Here is a 17,140-nt window from a genome sequence, read left to right on the forward strand (position 1 = left end):
TAAACCAGGGATGCTCAATATTTGTTACAGCAAGACTCATACTGGTGTCTTGCGTAAAGGGTTTTTTTGGGAGGTGATTGTTTTTTACTCTGAAATCAGTAAACATAGAATATGTGCTCATCGCTGAGAGCTCAATCCCATCTGCCTGCTAGCTGGCATGCCCCAGAGGTGAATTGCCTTTGCCCTTAGGGCACCCGCAGCCTGCCCTTTAGGATGCTGTGGGTTGCACAGTTGGATACCCCTGTTATAAACCAAGACTGTGGGGGAGACAGAACCAAGCAGGAGTGGAGGCAGGAAAGGAGAGTTAATGAGACTGATCTATTTTTCACAACATATAGTTCATCCATCTCTAGTTTACACTATCCCACTCCCAACATATCGTTTATTGGTTCTATTCTCTTCAGGTTCTTATACCTGCCTCAGCACTGCGGAAGTTGGGTCATGACTAACGTATGCCACATGTGGTTCATTCTTTCTTTCCTCCAGGGAGGAAAGTGTGTGTGCAGTGGAGGGTTTTGTTTTGGTAGAGTTGTACACACTGCTCTGTATTTATGCTAGAGAAGCACACCTTGCACTTGGAGTGGAAAGTGGTAAGGTGGGTGATGGTTGCACAATTATTAACCTGTGAATGAATCTCCTAACCTTATGGAGTACATAGCAGCAAGGAATAAAAGACCTTCTCCAAAGAGCAGCATAAAACATACAGCTGTAGCCCAGAAAGTTTAGCAAATACTGAAAACTTGCAGCCTTTGGGTTCTCAGAGATGCCCGCAATGGCCACTATTGGGATTATTTCTCCATTATTTGTATCCTAGTATTAAATGTGTGATGTGCTGACCACATGCTAAGTCCCTGTATGTTTGTCCCTCGTCTCCCACAGCAGGCAGAGGTTTCCAATATGTGCTATATTTGTGATCTCATTCTTGTTTGTACGAGACCTTGTTGCAGATCAATAGATAGGCAGATACTTTGTATTTGTCATGATATTTTCCCCCGATGATAAATTGCAAGGAATTTTTTTTTCTTTTTTGTTCAACATTTTCTTTTACATTTCTCTGGGTTTGGGTGCGTTGTTTTGGTATGGTTTGGGGGCTTGGTTTTGTTTTTTTTAGCAATTGAAAATTCATTTGGTTTTCAGATTTTTCAATGAAGGCTATTTTTATTGAAATGTCAAGCTATTTCCTATCCTACGCGCGCACACAAAAAAATCAACAGAAAGTTTCCAACCAGCTCTCTAGCAGAGGATGGCTATAGTGCCCAAAGCTTGCTGCAAAAATAAATTTTAGGAGACAGACATAAAGACATAAAGAGTCGAATTTTCAAAGCATTCTGTAGTTTTTAGGTACCTAACTTCAGACAGCTTGACTGAAATTTTCAGAGTAATCTAAGTGATTTAGATGCACAATTCATGCTTTATAGGAAAGACACAAGTAGCTCAATCTGTTTAGATTAACTAAGGGAAGGTTAAAGGGTGATTTGTTCAGTCTATAGCTACATACATGGGGAACAGAAATGTGATAATAGACAGCTCTTCAATCTAGCAGACAAAGATATAGCAAGATGCAGTAGCTGCAAATTGACAAATCCAGACTAGAAATAAGGTGCAAATTTTTAACAGTCAGGGTAATTAACCATTGAAACAACTTACCAAAGGTTGTGGTGGATTCTCTGTCATTGGCAAATAAGACTAGATGTTTTTCTAAAATATCTGGTCTTGTTCAAACAGGAAGTAATTCTGGGAAGCTCTGTGGCTGATCACCATGGTCTCTTACAGCTTGAATATCTGTGAACCTATGGGAGGAAAAAAACCAGTTGAGATTAACCATAGCTGTCTATCTAAATCTCATAAGCAAATCTGAAACTCCCAGTCCTAGTTGTCTCAATTTGGACACTGAAAACTTTCAACACCTAAAACTAGAGGCCGCTTTTGAAAACATGGGCCTGACTGACTTGGCTAAACCCAAAAAGCAAATTAATAGTAGAGTCAGGAGTCCCAGGTCCTGCTCTAGCTATCAGACCACTCTGCTTCTAGCAATGGATTGGCTGTTGCATTCCAAAATCTGTACGCAAAGTGCAAATGAAGTGACCCAATTCTCGTTGGCACGGTGGGAATCCTGAGGTTAACAGCTGCAGCACGGTGTAATGGCTGCCTCACATGTCCTTTAGCAGCTCATCACCTTCTTTAATGCAGCAACAAACTTCATTTCCTATTACCCTCCTGGTGCAGGTGTTGAATGGAGTGTCGGGCACACATGGAAGCAGAGTAGGCTAAATGGTCAAGGCTCCATTTAGACAAGATTGTGATGCGGCATGCAGGATGGGGAACAACTGGAACTGATGGCAGATATTATATTAGTGCCCACGGCTGAGGGTGCATGCTGGCCATATACCACTCACTTGTGCAGCCTTTGTGGAGAAGTTACCCCAGGGATGGATTTGGCTCAGTGTTTTTCTGTCAGTTTTCTATCATTTACACCACCCAGGTTTAGTTTGCTTAGCTCTTTGAGTGCTCTGGGGAGATACAGACTGTGAAAGAAGCGACATAAAGTTGCATTAATGTTGTCTTGTTTTACTAAGCCTTCGCCAGTAGCCTGTATGTACCCAGACCACTTCACAATTAATGAATATATACAGAGTACATCTGCCTTCTGGAGTGAAGTGTCACCATCTGAAAGTCCAAGGCAGTTTGCAGGCTTAGCCAGTATATTCTGGTCTGACTATACTTGTATTAGGAATTCACAGAAAACTAATAATTGTCTTAATCAGTATAACGTGTCTGCATTCTGGGGATGCAGAAAATGCATAGTAGTAACAAGATGTTACATGTAGAGCTGGGACTTTTCATCTTGGAAAAGAGACGACTAAGCGGGGGATATGATAGAGGTCTATAAAACACTTTCCACAGTATGCATTCGATGAAGTGTGCTGTAGCTCACGAAAGCTTATGCTCAAATAAACTGGTTAGTCTCTAAGGTGCCACAAGTACTCATTTTCTTTTTTTATAAAATCATGAAAGGTCTGGAGAATGTAAATAGGGAAAGTGTTAGTTTCCCCTTCACATAACACAAAGACCAGGGGTCATCCAATGAAATTAAGAGGCAGAGGTTTACAAGAAGCAAAAGGAAGTACTTCTTCACATAATGCACAGTCAACCTGTGGAATTTATTGCCAGGGGATGTTGTGAAGACCAAAATTATAACTGCATTCAAAAAAGCACTAGGTAAGTTCATGGAGGATAGGTCCATCAATGACTACTAGCCAAGATGGTCTGGGATGCAACAGCTGTTCTGGGTGTCCCTAAACCTCGGACTGCCAGAACATGAGTGATCAATCCCCTTTGGTACAGTCCCAATAATTACCCTGTTCTTTTCCCTCCCTCTGCAGCATCTTGCACTGGCGACTTTCGGAAAACAGGATATTGGGCTAGATGGACCATTGGTCTGACCCAGCTTTCTTATGTTCTAAACTTTTTTCAGCAAAAAATGAAGATTCAGGTTTGATTGAAATACTTTGTGAATATGGGTTAATATCGGCAAATGGTTTCAGTTGCAAAAAACAAAACAAAAAAGAGAAAAAACCAAAATATTTTGTTTCGACATTTTCTAAACTAAACATTTCAGTTTTTCTATTTGAAACGACTTTTCATTTCCAAACCTCCTTTCATTTCATTTTATTTTAAAATCACTTTTAAAATGCTCAAATTCATTAGACCTGAAATATTTCTTTTCTACTTTTCAATTCACCAAAAATTTCATATTCAGTTAGGCCCAAAATGAAATACTTTTTTAGGTTTTTCAGAACTGCCACTGAACCCCAAATTCTTTGCACAGGTCTCGTTGTAGACCATAACAACACAGTGCTACTTATCGGAACACAACTCTGCAAGGACCCAGTCTTACAAGGGTTGAGTGCCTCAAGCCAAGTATTTTCAATTAACTTCAGTGGTCACCCAGCAACTCACAGATTCCAGCCTGAGCCCCAGCCACACTGACCCCTGGCTCCTACCCCCCTCTCTCTCATGCTCCCAAAGCTGTCTTTAGCATCACTAACCATGTTGAAGCAGCTTGGACATATTCCTTTCCATGCTCAGCACTGCCATGCCAAATATACCCCTTGAATGCAGTTTGGGTTCATGGACAAAATGAGTTGGGATTCCTAAATTCCCAGTGCCAGCTTGGTTTCTCTGCTGATCCCCAAAGGGTGAGAACTTGAGACAAGCCCTTAGCAGGGGCACAGCAGTCCCTTATTCACTCCCTGCGCTGATCCAGAACACAGCTTTGAGGATACATCATGCACACACACCTTGTTCATCTGCTCTTCTGCCTTTTCGGTCGCTTTGACTTGTGTGTGAATTTGACGCTGGTGAAAGGTGGCCCTGGCAGTCCCAGGGGGCACAAGTCCCTGTTAATCCTCCGAACAGGGTCACCCAGATTTGATGTAAGCTACCTCTACCCTGCACCAGCCATGTGCTGCAGCCCCATCCTGGAGGAAACAAGGCCTCTAGGAGGGAGAGGAGTGTTCAGTCTCTGTGGCCCATTCCCTCTTGGCCCTTTCTGCTGAGACAGCCCATAGTTTGGCCAGAGGGGGCACGCAGGAAGACACCAAAGACACAAGCTTCGAGAGGGTACGCACCAAAGCAACAAGCAGCTTTTCCAGCCGAGGCCGAACCTCTGGCATCGCCAGCTGCTAAACACATCATCACCCCCACTAAAAGAATAAACAGCAGTTTTCATTAGGGGACCCAGGCTGGGCCCTCTTTTTAAATAGGTTAGTTATGGCACTTCCAAAATGAATGAACTCAGAGCCTGAAAACCCCAGTTCAATTGTCAGTTATTGCTGGCAGTTTATCAGCATTAACTGATTAGACTCAGAATGATAGATTTCCCTGCCTGGCACTTGTGCTAAGGAGAGGAAAAACCTGCTTTCCCTCAGTCTTCCCTGTCACTGGATAGTAATTGCTGTCTCTAATTCTTGCCCCCCGCGCCCCCCTCGCTCCTGCCACAGCCACATCAGACAATAGCATTTGTTTTCTCGCCCGCTGCAATCACAGAAAAAATAATAATAAAATTAAATTAAATTCAAATGAGAAGAGAGCTCAGCCCCGGCAGAATGTAAGTGATGATCATCATGCTTTGGAATCTAAACTCTTTCAATTTCATTGTGGTTCAGGGAGATAAATTATGAAATTACACTTGCCCAATTATAAGTCATGCCTTTGCCTCAAAGGTCTTTCAAGCCCTATCTTTTCTCTAAATATCTCTGATTCCTTCCTGTGGGTTGGGTTGGGTTATGCTGCAAAGAGCCTGAAAATACTGTCTGCTTTTTAGAATATTCATGACACATCTTTTTCTGTTCAAAAGGAGCACAAAGCCAGGTGGAGCTGTGACTTTCAGAGTTCAAAGCACCTGCTCCTCTTGTCTTTTGGTTTCTTTTCAAGATGATACTAGGGTTAATGATTTTGGATTTGAATTTTTTTTCTTGAGGAGGGGGACAAGAGATGATTTTAAGGACAAAGTCACGGTTTGCTACCTAATCTGCTACCTACTTCAACCAACAGAGGTTCATGGTTGAAGAGCAACCCCTGATGAAACCTCCCCCAAAAGGGGCATCTAGATGACAGTGTCTCCCACAAAGAATGGAAACCAGCCGTGGGTGGATAGTTAATCTGTGCATTTATAACCCACACCTCCTGGGTGTGGTGCTCTGTCACCTTCTAGTGGCACCAAGACCACTTAGAGATTAATGGGTCTGCTACAGCCTTAGCTAAGAGCCACGTGGCTTTTAGCTCATGCAGTAGAGGCTCATGCATTTAGCTCCGAAGGTCTACCCTGAGCTACCCTGAGTTCCGGCCCCTTTGTGCATGGCTGATAAAACCCACTGACTTCGAGTGGCATGGAAAACCTCGTGCCATGTTACAGGAGGTGGGGTAAGCGTGTCAGCCCTATGATCTCACTCATTGAAGGGATTATGCTGCTCCTGGGTTCTGAGGACAGTTTCATGGACTGAATTCCCCCTCTTTTCACTTCATTTGCCATGAAGATTTTGAGGTAAATGTGGGGATCTTTGCCACTCAGGACAGTGAGAGATTGAGAGAGGTCCTAGTGCTATGCACAGGACCTGAAAGCCTCTCCCACACCACTCAGTCTTGATGCGCTGAATCCCTATTCCAGACCTGCCTCCAGCTCTAGCTGCTTTGCCAAAGCCCTTCATCTCTGACCCACAGCACCCCCTAACCTCCTCTGAGCTCTGCCCAAGCACCACTCTTCCAGTCCCGAGCCATCTAAGCAGTTCTTCCAATTATTGTATATGTCTCCGTCTTGCTCTGCAGCATCCTTTGTGTTCCAGCCCTCATTCTCTTGCAAGCAGAGATTGCCAGTCACGCTTTATTGTGCATTGCTTTGCAATATGGACAGGCATCCACTAGGTAGCAGAGTGAGCCAGACAAACTCACTCCATGCAATAATCAAAGATATGAGCTCAGTTATCCAAAGATGAAAGATTAATGCATTAACAGCCTCCCTACCCCGCACAACCAAATCCCTATGTTGCATTGCCTGGTGCATAATGCTCCAAATTTATCCAGCACAAGTCTCTGTGCTATAATTTACAATAACTGCATTTCAGAAAGAACAGGAGGACTTGTGGCACCGTAGAGGCTAACCCATTTATTTGAGCATGAGCTTTCGTGAGCTACAGCTCACTTCATCGGATGCATTCAGTGGAAAATACAGTGATTTTCCAATGAATGCATCCGATGAAGTGAGCTGTAGCTCACGACAGCTCATGCTCAAATAAATGGGTTCGTCTCTAAGGTGCCACAAGTCCTCCTGTTCTTTTTGCGAAGACAGATTAACAGGGCTGCTGCTCTGAGACCTGCATTTCAGAAAGGCACCATGCAACTTAACAACTAATTGCAAAAAAAAAAAAAAAAATAGCAGCTGACAAACACTACTTGAGGAGTTCAGCACCGTTAGAACAAATACAAAGTTATCACCTTCCCCTCATGATAGATTTTATTATTGAGAGGCCTTTGGGGGGGGGGGTTGTTTGCTCGGTTTGGTTTGTTTTTTTTAAAAGGCAACAATTTTTTTAAGGCTGAGAGGAAAAATAAAGCCTTTTGCAAAATGTCACTTCTGAAAATATATATATATACACACACACACCCAGCAAAGCCTTGCAAAGAAACAAACAAACAAAAAACCGATAAATTTTGGCTGTCTTACGAAGCCAGGCCAGTGTTGCTTATAAACCATGATTTGAGCAGATAGCGATTTCACAAAACAGACACTGGTCTTTTTATAATAAATGAAAGCAATAAAGCCAGAGTGCCTGCCCAGAACTATAATTAAGAATCACACAGGCTGAAAGCCAGGGAGGCTGGAGAAAGAGCTATTTCCAAGTCACTCAGGCTGTTAGCGTAGAACTGCTTGGGGCATTCTGGGAAGGGGGTGCATTTTAGAGAAGGGGGTTACTCTAAAGCTATTGATTCACCCCTGGAAAGCCATGCCTACAATGCAATTATTATGCCTCTTTACAGAGAGATGAAGCTGCTCTGACACTGACCGCTACGCTAGCCCCATCACCGAAAGCTGATCACACTGCTGTTTGAATTATTGCTCAAGAAAAGAAAAACCCGCTGCTCTATGGCTCCCTTAAAAACATCCCTGGATCTGCCTTTTCCTAAAGAGGTGTCTATTTAACACAATTTCCATCTCAAGAGGCTGCTTTGCATTTCCTTTTGGCTTTATTAAAACTGATTTTCTATTGGCACTATACAAACTGATCTGATTACATTTCCATTTTTCCCTGAAGAAATGGTCTTGCTCCTCTCACTCAGGGAAGATGGATTTCAGTCGGGTTTTTCGTTTTGGTTCTTTCCCCCCTTTCCTCTCTTAATAGCTTTTCTACAGGGTACCAGGGATCAGGACTCTCTCACTCACATAGGTTAAAGCTACAAGTTGTTCTATTCCACGGCATCCCATCATCGGTTTCCACGGGGACCAAGACAGAGAGTCAGCAGGCCTCATCCTGCTCTCACTTGCATGCAAGTCAGGAGAGACTGCATGCAGGCAGAGGCGTTACATGGGGGGAGGGAGGAACTGGTGTTACCGAGAGCAGAACAAAGCCGTGTCCAGTAGCAAGGTCCATGTGTCACTCACCCCACCCCACAGCCTGCTGAGGTTCTGCTGCGGCTGCTGGAAGACTTCGGAGACTTAACTTTTTACAGCTCATTGGGTTTGACTCACAAACCCTCGAAAGTCCCCATGCAGCCCGCTCATGCTCGCGGCAGGGGCCTCTCTGCAGCTTGCCTTCTCGCTGGGCTCAGAGGGGTCTGGTTACTTTTCCATGCAAACACAGAGGCCCGCGGGATACGTAGGACCTCTGCCATCTTCCACCAGTGGGCAAAGTGCTCTGCTGCATGCTCAGTTCCCCTGACAATGCCACAGAGACTGCCTAAGTCAGCGACATCAAAGAGGGATGAGACACCAGAAATATCCAGGGGCCCCGAGTATGGTCCATGGTCAAATGTACCAGCCCCCAGAGCCAGATCATGTCTGCTTCTCTCTCGCGAGCCAGCTTTGTGCAGGAATCTTATTGCTCGTTACCACAATATACCACAGGCAATGCCTGCGCGTGGAGCTCAGGTGCGAGGCCCAGCTCACACAGACTTACTCGTGCTAGCATGCTAAAAACAGTGCAGCAGCGAGAGCATGATGGCGTGAGAGCCGGATGACAGCTAGCACAAGTATGTCTCCTTGAGCTGGGAATCAGCCTCCCCAGCTCCCAGTGTCGATGGAGCCAGAGTGGGATCAGGAATGCCCCACTTCAACAGCTCTACTGAGGTCCCTACTACTGCTGCCCAGGGCCACCAACACAGCCTAATCCATGCACCTCTCTCCTGACCTGCTGCACCCTCTGTCCTCGCAGACCGCTCTGCTAAAGCCCTCCAGCCCTAATATTCCAGCCCAACCACTCCCGCAAATCTGTCGTGCGCCTGACCTGGGCTACTCCACCTTAAATACAAGTTTTGTACGCTCTCCTTTCTAGGCCCAGTCTTTATAAGGCAAGGATTTCACACTAAAAAACAGAGAGAGAAACAGCAGGTTGGTACTGGCCACAGGTAAATGTGGGTCCCGCTCCTAAATGAGGGAGGCAGAAAAGAGCTGTATTCCATTCAGAGAAGAGGTGACGAACCAGGCTGCATTTAAACGGTCTTCAGCAAAAAAAGGAAGCACACTAAGGAGTAAACTGAGACCATAAAACTCATTTCACTTGTGACCTAATCCACACTTGAAGCCAGACCACAAGAGGGGAATGGCTAATGGCCTCTGTTGCTCTTCCAGCCCATCCATCAGCCAGCTAGCGTCTCTCGCATCCCAAAGCTGCCCCTTTCCTCATTGGCATTTTAGGTCTGTTTTGCTCATTCTTCAAGCTAATGGTAAGTGCTATTTAAATGCTTTTGTAAACTGTCTTCCCATTAGCAACTCAGGCTGTCACTGCAACTACAATGGGGAATGAGATGTGGCATGAAAGGGCACAAATGCCAGGAAAATATGTTTTAATTTATATGTCAGCAATTCATCAATCAGCATGGGATGCAGAGGTTCCAGAACATAGTCAAGCGGCACTATAAATCACATGGTAGATGGAAGTACAGGGCCAGATCCTCTGGTCCATCCACTCTGCACAAGACCCCCGGAGTGGACAGGAAAGAGAGTCCGGTGGGTAGGGCATTAGCTTTGGACTTGGAGACCCACGTTTAATCCCTTGCTGCCCACCGGCCTTGCTGTGTGACCTCAGCCAAGTCCATGTCTCAGTTCCCCACCTGCAGAATGCGGGTAACAGCTGCCCTCCCTCACAGGGATAAACACATCAGAGACTGTGAAGTGCTCAGATAAAGTGAGAATGGGGGCCAGATAAGTACCTTGGAGAGAGAGAGAGAGAGAGATGGTGGCTCTGATCTTGAAACAGCCCTCAAACAACAGAGGCAATCCAGCTCTGGCCACGCCCCCTGCCCCAGGCTAACCTCTTCAGGATGGGGGGAAATTCAAAGTACTAATTTTATTAAGCTTCACTATAAAAAGGAATCTTCCTAATACAACTTTTCAAAAGCCTGTGAAGATTCTGTTAGCTTGGTTGCTGCCGGAGTATGGCACTTGGGTATTCCAGTGGTGAACACAGCGACAAGAGAGGAGATTCAGGAGCATGGATCCAGACAGAGTTATGGAATTGCTGTTAGACAAGGAGGCACCTGGCTCTTTGATGGGAAGATGTGGGAAACGGATATAGCCACCACAGACCAGGAGAAATCTCCTTAGCCAGCTTTTGCTGAAAGGCAACATGGCAGCATTTAACACAAGCAATAACACAGGGCTTCTGGAGGGCTAGCTGATAAATCCAGTGCCAGTCTCGGTGGTCTCAGGACACAACAGGCTCATGCAGTCCCTTTTTACTGTCATTATTTATATTACAGAAGCGCCCTGGGTCCAAACTGAGATCAGGGCCCCCTTGTGCTGCACATTCACACAGTGAGAAACAGCCTCTACCCCAAAGACCCTGTCGTCTGAACAGACGAGACCGACAAAGGGCTGGAGATGAAACATATGTTGTCTGTCTTGTCTGTTTAGTTTGTAAGCTCTTTAGGGTATGGACTGTCTCTGACAGTGCCTGGCACAACAATGGGGCCCTGATTGCATCTGGGATCTCTAGGAGCTATTGTAACATAAATAAAAATAACAATAGCCACTTTCCCTTCACTATATCATAGAGCTCCGAGATGGAAAAGGCCTATTAAACGATCCAGTCCATCTCTCTGCCAGCGCAGGATTGCTCCCAGTGGTACATTATTGTGTACTTTACCCAGCTTAGTTTTAAACGTCTCAAGTGATTGGGCTCCCTTCACTTCCCTTGGGAGGTGATTGCTTGGCATGATAGATCTCACCATCAAGGACTTTTTTCCCCTGATCATATTCAGCCTAAATGTTCCTTTGCTCAATTTCACCCCATTACTCCATATCAAGTGTTATTAAAGCAGCTCTCCCTCTTTCCTCGGAGCCCAGGAGATTAACTAGCATGCTCTTGGTGATAATCCATACAGCACAGTAAGACTGACGATGACACAGGAGCATCGCATCGTAAGGGCTTGCCGGTAACTTGACTTCAAAGGGACTTTTGCTCAGTTAAAGACCACAGGATTTGGCCCCTTGTTAAGGACACTGCTGGTGGCTATTTAATGACACCGGTAGCCATCTTGCAGTAGTGGGGTAATTTTGCATGGTAAATGCTCACCAAGCAATGATAGATTAAATGTGAGAGTTGGAAATCAACAAAGATACAGACAGACATCTGAATGCTTCTGAAAGCAAATACCCTGGGAAAATATCAGGTGTTAAATGGAATGAATTTATAACCAGTGCTGAGACTGGTCAGAGAGTTCAACTCCCCCTAATCGTTCTACAGAAAAGAAGACGGAAATATCTGGGACGTGTGTGAGGAATGAAGCCAGAACATCTGCCATGGCAGGCTGGCCATAGGGCAGCTGGATGAACGTGCAAAAGGTGCTGACCAAAAGAATCACACCATAGACCCGTACTTAGCAAGGGAAAACATGGGACTTAACAACAGAGGATATGCAAAGGGTATCCCAGAATATACAGGGGTGGCAGAGCTTAATTCATACCTGGAGCAACGTTTGGTGGCCTGGGATTCAGATATTTCTGGTCTCTAATCCCAAATACATTTTACAAAGCAAATATCAACAGCCTGGGGCAGGGGAAAAAACCCTCCCATAGCCAGTTCAGGTTTGTCCTTGTTGGGAGCAAAGGTTCAGACTTCTAGTGTAATTAACAAGTAATCTGCAGGGATGTTTAATTACTGTGTAGTTACCTTCTATTTACTAAGAAAAATCACTGTGGCTCCTATGTAAGTAAATAGAACTCACAGGATATTTGTCCCTGTCATTTTCAATGTTGCCCTGTAGGAGTCTCAGATTAAAAAGCAATGAGAAGTTTTCATTTTGGATAAATACTTTTTTAAAAAATGAAGAAACATCCATTAGTGACCCTGCACGCTACAGGGTTTCATAATTTCTCCTCTTCCTTCCCAATCACTCCATCCCTGACCTTGTGGGAAACCATTACTGGGAAGAAGCTTTGAAGTACCAACTTTATTAAGATTGATTCCGCCTGCGTGTAGTTTTGACAGGTCCAAAGCAAACACATGGGGCCATAGGGAGATTTGGTAATAATTACCATCTTTAATTACTGCTAAAACATCAATTGCTCTTGTTCAATTAGTATCACAGATTCAGGCATGGAAAATTTTGCAGCACAAAATAAGCTGAAAATTGATTTCTGAACACTTAATGTAGATCTGAAATTGCTAACCTGATAAGGGGCCAGAGGAGAACAAGCGCACCGTCAGCGAGGAATTTTGTGCTGATGTAATTGCTTTAGTGCAAGATTAATAACTTGTATACTTACATCTTGTACATCAAGCAGGAGTCACTCATTAGGGGGAGTGCAAAGAAGGGGTGAACATGTTAACAAGGACAGCGGCAATTAGACAGCAAATCACAGCAGAAATGCACACAGCCCATTTATTCTTGAACCTGAGCATGATTTCAGGGCTGTGATCATGAGCCCACCCAGCTATTCCTTGTGTAGCTGTTGGCCATCGCCAGTGACCAAAGAACGTCAAAATCCTCCAGGAGGAAAAGTGGGTGGGAGCTGGCATTCTGAGTCAGACCAGATGCCTCTCTGTCCAGTAGCAACCAAAGGCTTCCGCTGGTATCAGAGTCCCACTGTACTAGACACCGTACAAACACACAGTAAGAGACCCCCGAAGAGCTTACAATCCAAGCAGAACAGACAGATAAAGAAAGGGAGAGGAACCAGAGGCAAAGAGACTCACCCGAGTCCACACAACAGATCACAGGCAGACTCAGGAATAAAACTCACGTGTCCTTAGCCCCACGCAGGTGCCCTGTCCACTTGACCATGCTATTTCTCGTGTCTGACAGTGGTCAGCAATAGATGCTTAAGAGGAAGGAGCAACAAACCCTACTGAGCATATTTATGGACTGCCCAAAGGAGAAGCATCCTTGACTGCAAAATTCTGTTGGGAACCATCCAAGAGTCCCCATCCTTCCTGCTATGAACAGGCTCTAACCCAGCATTTCTGCCACTTCCTCTTCCCGCCAGGCCGAGGCAGTGCAGGCGTGGCTCAGACATGGATCGTGGCCTGTTTTCTAAACAGTTAATCAGAGTCTGTTTTTAAACTCAGAAAAATGTTGAGGTTCAGTGGATGGCAAATCACTTCCTCACAGTCCAGTTAACAAACCCCTGGCAGCAAGATGAGTGAGCTCCCAGGGACCTTGGTGATATCGTGCTCACATGATGTTACAATATGTCACCCAGCAATCCGGCTGTGTTAAATAAAGGCACTAATGTGTGACCTAGAATTTTGTTTTTCATTTGCACCTTTCCTACTCCAGGCATCTGAGAGAACCTGGCAAAGCAATCAGCTGGCAGCTCACTGGGACTGCAGCCCTGATTCAGCTGCCATCCAAGAATATGGAACTTTCACCACCGACTTCCGTGGGCTTTATGCAAAGGTGTGGGAGAGGGGCCACTGGCTCTTCCCAGAATGGACGTCTGCCCAGCCCCAAAGACTCTAGGACCCTAGGGTTTAACATTACACTTGAAGCACAGCTCTTCTAACTGTACAGCACCCTCCCTGCCACTCCCCTGCAATCAGGAGAGATGGGACCATGCTGCTAAGTTTGTGTTTGCTTACATACTTCCCCAGAGTTTGCTGTTGCTTGCATTTAGGGTTCAAGTCTGATCTTCTTTGCATAATGCAACAATGTCCAAACCTGCATCCGTATCTAGATTTGGACTCCCACAATCTTCTGTGTGGCCAGAGGTCCAACCCGATGTTCCAGTTCAGACCCATCTTCAGCACTAGTCCCAAGCTTTTGTGAAGGACTAGACCCCCCAACATGCTAACCCAGAGGTGACGGCACCGACCACTGAGCCCATGAGTTTATCTGTGCAGCTCAGCACCATATCTGAGACCTTCCACATTTGTTAAGTCCCAGGTTTATCCCCTCAGGTTGGTTTTTTAATCAAGTCAGACTTCTTTGATTGTGGCTTTTGAGATATTTAGTAATGTGTTATTAAATAATTCCCAACCAGCATTCACCTTTTTCTGATTAAGTTCTTCTTCCCAGCAGATTTGGCTCAGTTGGTTTCTGCTTTGTGAAACTGGCCTTTTTAAAGCACTAAGTATATATGTCTGGTTTGGATTTTTCTCTGTGTGCACATTATAAATGTGAACAAGCCGTGACCACAGGATAAGCCAGTGTAACACGGCAGAAGCAGCCAAAGGCGGTGCTCGAAGTGCAGGTCAATGCAAAGCCATCGCTGGACAAAAAGACTGTGAGTAGAAGCGGTTACACTCTCCCATTGAGTTCAACGTGATTATTCGCATGCTTACAGTTAAACATGAAGTATCTGAGCACCTCACAATCTCCAGTGTATTTTTCCTCACCACACTCCGTGCAGCAGGGCAGTACTACTATCCTCTTGACTACAAGGTGCGGCCAACTGTATGAGCAAACAGTTCATTCTTTAAAACATTCAAGAGGCCAAATAATAAATTTGGCTAAGACTGGTTGTCTAAAAGACAGAGCAGGACAATATCAGAAGGAAACACACATATCCTCCTTCTGGAAAGCAAACTCTCACAGCGTGTTCACCTTTCACAGAACATTTCAGCTGGTACTAGTTATAATACGATTTTACAACTGACAAAACTCTTAACATGTCACTTAAGCTTACATTTAGCCCACTAGTTTGTGCCAGCTTTGTCCTTGGTCCCGCCCTTTACATCCCCATATCTTGTTTTGAATACTACATTCCAAGCCAAGAGAGTACGCCGTCACATTCAGGCATCTTTGCTTTGACAAGTTTCCTATTTTCTAATGTCAAAGCTGACTTCAGCTTTGCAAAGTGTTGAGAGATGCTTGACATGAGTGAACAGAATTGTGGGAAGAGCATAATACTTCCAGTTAACATAACTTCCCAACACCTATGCATATAAAATATTAATACCATGCACATAACACTGATTAATGTGGTGTATACTACATCTAACATAAGTACTGGGTAGCAACCCCTATCTTTACAGATGAGAAACTGAGTCACGGAGAGGCCCACGGTCACATGGGAAATCTGTAGCAGAGTGGAGACTTGAATAGAGGTCTCCCAAAGTTCCATGTTGGCATCCTAACCTCTGGATCATCCTCCTTCTCTATCAAACTCACACTACCTGGGCCATAGGTAGCATGTCACCTTGAGACATGCAGCTACAGTTGCTTTTGTTAGCTAATCTCCCCTGACATCAACAGCTTCCTTCAGCAGCCTGGAAGGAAAGTTGGAGTCTGATTTTGACTTTTTTGTTTTGTTTTGCTTCCTTTTTTCCCCCAGAAAGAAAGAAAGTTGGGGAATTGTTTGTGGATTGGGTTTCCCCTCATCCCCCACCCTCCTCCTCTGTTTCCAACTGTCTAGCCAAAAACACAAAGCTGTTCCCAGAGAAACAACCAAGCAACTTCTAAAGAGAGCTAATTTGTGCAGCAATGGACAGCTGCATTTACATAATGAAATGTAGAGAGGATGTTTAGCTCATGTGTTTTTTAGAAGGTTTATCTTTAATTTTATTTTGCTTAAGAAGGGCATGTCACTCAAACTCCACTGGTCATTTATACAAATATTTCAATTGTGTGTCAGCGAAGCCTAAGTGGCTTTAGGCCTAAATGGCTCCTGTGCTGGCTCCGAATACTAATGGCAGCTCCACTGACATTCAAGAGAGGAAGCCCAATATTAAATTGCAGGCTGGAAAGTTTTCATTTCGCTGTTTTGGCACATCATTTTCTTCACAAAATCTCTACTTTTTTGTATTGCAAGTAGTGATTTCCTTTTTTTAGATCTCAAGATGATATTTTTTGTTAGTGAGGGATCAAGATTACATCACTGACTGTTGACAAGAGTCCATGAGTAGTTAGTTACTGAAAAAGAGTTTTATTTCACGGCTGTTTTTTCCCCACTCCAAGTGATCCAATCTAAGGTATGCTTCTTTATTTCTAACCCATGAGAAAATGAAGAGTAACTTACTGCAAAAAGGGCATGTGTGTCCTTTAGCACCACCTTCTGGCCAAGTGGGATTCTGCTGAGATCTACCTCAGTTTCCCCTTCAACAGGGCAGCAATGGGTTCACTTTAACAGCCCAGCCAAGGAGAAGCCAAACATTCTAGTTAACATAAGGGTGTCTCCCTTGAATGAAGCCACCTTGAGAGGAGCACTTGAACTGCTTAAAGGCTCTCACCTCAGGACCCAAGTTTGGATAACCCAAAACTTTAAAGCCCCAAACCAAAAAATCTATGGGTCTGGTCAGCCCAACACGCAGGAAGTGGGTCCAGAGATCACCACCCCTTGCCAGCTGTACAACCTCTATCTCCACACCCCACCTTCTCAGCCTCCTGTTCAAAATTGGACAGCCCTAGAGCACAACAGAGACCCTACTGGATTATATGCAGGTGGTTCTGACTGAAGCTCCTGGCCAGCCCTTAAAAGGCAGTAACCCTCCATCACACCAACCTAACCCTCTCTTGGTTGTCTAAGCTACCAAAAGGCTTTGAACACAAATTGAAACCCATGGATTTTGCTTTAATAATAATCAGTACCTGTCAGGCCAAGGATCACACGGCTCTTTACAAACTTCATAAATTTATAGACTATTAAGGTAAAAAAGGACCATTTATGATCATCTAGACTGATCTCCTGCATAGCACAAGCCAGAGACCCTCACCCAGGGATTCCTGTATCCAGGCCAGAACTTATGGTTGAGCAGTAGTGAACCTTTACAAAGACGACCAGCCTTGCCTTAAAGTGTGCAAGTGATGGAGAATCCACCACATCTCTAGGTAAGTTTTTCCAATAGTTAGTTACTCACACTACAACGTATTACAAACCATACAGTGGGATCACTTCAGCCATCATTAAAACGTAGCTACCTCTGACATTAGAAGGGCCAGACTTGGTCAGACCGATGGTCCATCTAGCCCAATACCCCATCTTTGA

The 17,140-nt window shown here is 44.7% G+C and overlaps 1 long non-coding RNA gene across 1 annotated transcript in view; it reads right to left on the reverse strand.

The window, feature by feature from the left end:
- The window catches only part of LOC140901752 (uncharacterized), a 164,607-nt gene that overhangs the window by 120,472 nt on the left and 26,995 nt on the right, over positions 1-17,140 (reverse strand). Inside the window, exon 2 of the long non-coding RNA XR_012155948.1 lies at positions 1,648-1,790. This is a non-coding gene — a long non-coding RNA (uncharacterized lncRNA). The remainder of the gene's footprint in view (positions 1-1,647; positions 1,791-17,140) is intronic.

The sequence above is a fragment of the Lepidochelys kempii genome, chromosome 22 (assembly GCF_965140265.1).
Source record: "Lepidochelys kempii isolate rLepKem1 chromosome 22, rLepKem1.hap2, whole genome shotgun sequence".
Classification (NCBI taxonomy): Eukaryota; Metazoa; Chordata; order Testudines; family Cheloniidae; genus Lepidochelys; species Lepidochelys kempii.